General features: G+C 53.9%; 1 long non-coding RNA gene across 1 annotated transcript in view; it reads left to right on the top strand.

Moving 5' to 3' along the window:
- Positions 1–4,592: 4,592 nt before the first annotated feature.
- LOC106810704 overlaps positions 4,593–4,879 on the top strand; it is a 2,453-nt gene continuing 2,166 nt past the window's right edge. The window contains exon 1 of the long non-coding RNA XR_001394055.1: positions 4,593–4,771. This is a non-coding gene — a long non-coding RNA (uncharacterized LOC106810704). The remainder of the gene's footprint in view (positions 4,772–4,879) is intronic.

The raw sequence follows: 4,879 nt of genomic DNA, 5'->3' as shown, positions 1-4,879 counted from the left end.
ACCGCTCGACGTACGGTCACGATATCGGCACATCGGGGGGGATCGTCAAAACGAGTTGGGATGTCGAAGCTGGGGGCAAGGTCAAAGTCAAGAGGTGTAAAAAAAGGGGAACATTCACTCCTTAACTTAAGGTATAGGAAGGAAATGCATAATTGCGGCACAAATCTAAACGGCTCGACGCTAGGCTCGTGATAGTCGGTGTATAGCATCATGTAGAAAAGCGCATCACTGTGCCGAATTTGGAGGTCACAGGTCAAAGGTCAGTGGGCACAGGCCGATTTTGACATTTTCTGAGGACATGGTCTGACGGAGCGATTGAAAAACTTTTTTGTTCAGCGGTGACTAGCATTTTATGGCTTTATTGAAGGGACCATGAAATGTCCTCTGCTGACATGCGAAGAGTAAGTGTCGGATAACCTTTTGACCTCAAGAGGAGGGTTAAACATGGATTGTTCACTGTCAACAAGGAGCTTGACTGCTTTTGCTATTATTAGAGCCCTATACCTGTGTCAATGTGAGGCTACAGTTGCCGCACAGTTTTATTGCAAAGGCAAATGTGTGAACAAGGTTTACGCTCCTTAAATCTATGATTTTCTAAAGGCAGTGTGTCTATAGCACCCTGCCCATTAGGCTGTGCAGGCCTGAATCAGTGAATGCTCACAAGGCAAAAACACAGGCAGCCCATGGCTGGCACGCTTCTTAATCATAATGTTGCCTGCCAACCTGCAATGCACCTGTTCACTCACAGCTGAGCAACTGCCTGAATATACTTACTTGGATTTTAGCCTGTACCTACTGTACGATTTGAGGAACGATGCCAATCTTTGATTATTGATACAAGCACGCGCCATCTCGTGCAACTAAGGCCTAGTTTAAATTAGTTTTATTCTCATGTAACTTTGTTAACGAATAAATAATAACTAGTACCATATTATAATATATAATATTTACTTTTCATCTTGAATCTTAACATATATCATGTAGCTATGCGTGCGTATCCATTTACCAGTTGTGCGAACATAAGCTGTTACCATAGAAATATTAGAACACTATATATATGATTCTATGACTGTTACACTCAGGGGCATAGGAAAGAAAGCATTATTAAGGGGGGCAGTAAAAGGCATCATCGGCTGGGTTTTAATTTTTTTAATATAATTAAGAGAGAGAGAGAAGTAAGATAAAGAGAGAGAGAGAGTAGTAAATTGAGACGGGGACAGGAAAACGGTGATACGGTGTGTATGCGACGGGGAAACGGGGCTACAATTAGGTCGTGCGAGATGTTGTGCAAGGGGATGGGAGTGGGAGGCAGGGGAGGGAGGTCGAAGTAGCGGGGAGGGAGATGGAGGTAAGGGGGAAAGTGAGAGGGCAAGAGGAGTGAAGTGGAGGCAGGGGAGGGAGGGGACGCAGTGGGGAGGGAGGTGGGAGAGAAGGACTCCCTGCCCCTCTAATTAACTGGAGATCCATGCTCATATGTTGAAATCTTTTATAGATAGATAAAAATAGATAGCTGTGAATCTATGACAACAAATTCGAGGTGAAAGGCAAGTATCATTTAATAAAATAAACCAAATCGCATGGGGGAGATAAGTGAGCGTGTCCTCAACAATGATGTGTACGCAACTGCGTATCTGCATATCTGCCGCCTAACACAATGTGTCACTACGCACGACTGAAGTTTATAACCGTAGCAACAGACCCCAGATGAGCTCAGCCGCTCTGGCGGCTCTTGTTAAACATTTTCATAGTTAAGACTGAAACACAAAGCATGTGTGGCAAACATGAAGACAGACTTAAAATAACTATTATGCCTCACACAAAAAAATGACCTACCTACCTACCACTAAAAAAATCATGGTCGGGGCGACAGCAAACATAGAATTTTTTAAGGGATGGCCCTACCCAAACTTTTCAACTTGGTCGGGTGAGGGACAAACAACGATTTTTTTAATTGTGGCCTGGGTGTCTCAAATTGCGTGTGTTTGCAGGTGAGCGTTCGGACGCACAGATGAGGAGAGTTGTGCATCAGCTGAAGCGGAAGCTCAAGGAGTCTGAGCAGCTGAACAAGTCGCTGCGACTAGAGCTAGAGCTTCACCAGAAGCTGCAGCTCGCTCGCTCGCAGGCTCCCGGTAAGACAGCTCGCGATAGCCGCGTCGTTAGTTTAAGTTAAATCCTTACCGTGCCTATATGGCGCGTAGGGCGGTCCCTATCTCTGTTTCAGTAACCCTGAGGCCCCGCAGCTGCTTTCACAGTAAATGCACAGTAGGGGTTAGTCCACTGGTAGCACTGCGAGTTAACTGGCCACACTCTATCTTTATTTGCTGAATGCTAAGCAGAGAAGCCACGTGTACCATTTTTCAAGTTTTTGGTATGACCCGGCCGGGTGTTGAACCCCCGAACTTCCACATGCGAGGCGAGCACTCTACCATTGAGACGTAGCGTCGTTACTGACGTCGAAAATGTTGTCGTGGATGTGTGCAGCGCTTATTACTGGTTTTCCTTCGTCCTGGTGCTTTTCCGGTCGTGGTGCATCTTGAATGATTGCATCGTAGAAACATATGGCCGTCATTGCTGCTCAGATCCCAGCGATCCGCTGTCTTGAGGTTTTAGTTCTGCGCAGTGGCTGTGATCTAAGTCTAGAAAGCATTCCCTGGCCAATTGCAGTGTGTTACCCACTAAATCAGTTAGCGGACATTGATTCGGGTGCGTTTCGGGTTTTCAGTTTCTCATCTCAAAGCTCAGTGAGTGCATCCTCGAAAGGTGGATCGTTGATAGCACAGCCCACAGATGGTACATCTGGTGCACAGCACACACTGGCAGTGCGATGCAATGTCTTAATAATGAATGTATTATTGATCTCAGGTGGAGAAAGTGAAGCCAACTTTGAGAAGCAGATGCAGGAGACGAGAGCGCTTCAGCACCATCTACAGGCCTCTCTGGAGAATAACGACCGCTTGAGGGAGCAACTAGCCGCATTGCTGGGAGAAGGTGGTATGGCAGGTGAGCTGAGGAAATCCCTTCCCGTGGATGCAGTTTGGGTATTCTTGGAGGAGAATCGAACCTGGTTTCGCAAGTAAAACGTGTAAAAAATCACACGAAACCATGTACCATCAACCATCATATATCACCCTAAGTTGAACATATTTACATGACAGGTATCCGTTGGCATTTGTAATGTGATTTTGGCAAAGGTGGGAAATTACCTAAGTTATCTAAAAACGATTAAGAATTTCTATGAGATACTGATTAATCACATCGCATTTGGAATGCTCAGTTGTTTCCCCGACACGGCACTTCACGCCCCAGCATCCGTGCGTAGACATCCAGTTAGGGGTAGCGCGCCGCACGCATCTCTCGTCGCCCCCGGTTACACATCGTGTCGTGAACGACGCCGCGCTGCTAATAACCCCCCGCTTCCGTTATTCCCGCAGCGGCGCTGGCGGCGACTCCGCTGCCGCCGCGAGACCTCGAGACGCCGGTCGAGCCCGACGACGAGACGGGGGAGCTGCGGCGGAGGCTGGCCGCGAGCGAGCGGGGTCACGCGGAGGTCGCGTCGCGGCTCGCCGGCGCCGAGCACCAGCAGGGGGAGCTGTGCGCGGTGATCAACGAGAAGAACACGCTCAACCAGGAGCTGCTGGAGCGCGCGGCCGCGCTCGAGGCACGCTGCCGCCACCTGGAGGCGTCGCTCGCCGAGGGACAGCGCGACGCGGAGAGACAGCCAGACAGCGAGAGACAGCCTGAGGTGGATGGACAGAGCGCGGCTGCTGAGTTGGATGCGCGCTGCAGGGAGCTGGAGGCGTCCCTCGCCGACAGCCTCGCGCGGCAGGCCGAGGGACAGCAGACGGTCGCCTCTCTGTGCGCGAGAGCCGATGAGCTCGCGCGCGAACTGTCGGCCGCCGCCGACGAGAAGCGCCTCCTGGTGGAGCGCATCGCCGACGTCGAGCCGGCCGTCGCGCAGCTGCGGCTCGAGCAGGACGCGGTCGCCGACGACAACCGTCGGCTCGGCGACGAGAACGCGCGGTTCGGCGCCGCGTACGAGCGCTGCAACGCGCAGATGCTCGAGGGCCGCAAGCGCGAGCGCGAGATGGAGAACTACGTGAAGCAGCTGTCGGACAGCGTCACGGGCAGCCAGGAGCTGACGTCACGCCTCGCCGCACTGCAGAGCGCGCTCGAGGCGAAGGAAGCCGAGCTGAAGGTGGCGCTGGCGCGGCTCGCCGACGCCGACGCGGCCCCGGGGCGCCGGACCCTCCGACGAGTCACCGTCGCGCGCTCCGCACAGCCCCGGCCTCGCCCGAAGCCTGGCGCCGCGGTTCTCCGCCAGGGGGCGCCGCTGTCGGCCGGCTTGCTTGTTCGGGACCTGCGCGGACGCAACGAGGCGGAGGACGACGAGGCGGGACGCGTCACGAGCTCGTCGCGCTCGGCGAGACGATGGCTGAGCCTCCTTGCGCGCGAGTCGCCCGAGTCGACCGACGAGAAGACGCGGCTGCTCGCTGGAAGCTGCGCGCCGATGCTGGTCGCCGTGACGAACGCGGCGGCGGCGGCGGCGCGCGCGCCTCGTCGAGCGGAGCCCGTGACGCGTCGGACCTCTGCAGCGCAGCCAGCGAGCTGCTTAAGCGCGACCTCGCGCAGCTGCGCGCCGAGCTGCTCGACCGCGACAACCGCATCGTCGCCATGGAGATGCAGAGCCGGCAGGGAACAGCGGCGGCGCGGCCACGACGACGACGACGACGACGCAGCCTTTGTCCCCGTGCGCACGCGAGCAGATGAAGAAGTAAGTGCGAAGGCGGGGTTTTCATGCGGCCACTGAACTTTCGTGTTTGATCGGCAGGTGATTTAGCAGGTGTTGAGATTCAGTTCGTGGAGGTTTCTGTTCTTTCTG

This window comes from Priapulus caudatus, unplaced genomic scaffold, assembly GCF_000485595.1.
Source record: "Priapulus caudatus unplaced genomic scaffold, Priapulus_caudatus-5.0.1 Scaffold465, whole genome shotgun sequence".
NCBI classification, from domain to species: Eukaryota; Metazoa; Priapulida; class Priapulimorpha; order Priapulimorphida; family Priapulidae; genus Priapulus; species Priapulus caudatus.
Note: the sequence above shows the minus strand (reverse complement) of the source record. Positions and strands in the feature narration are given on the sequence as shown.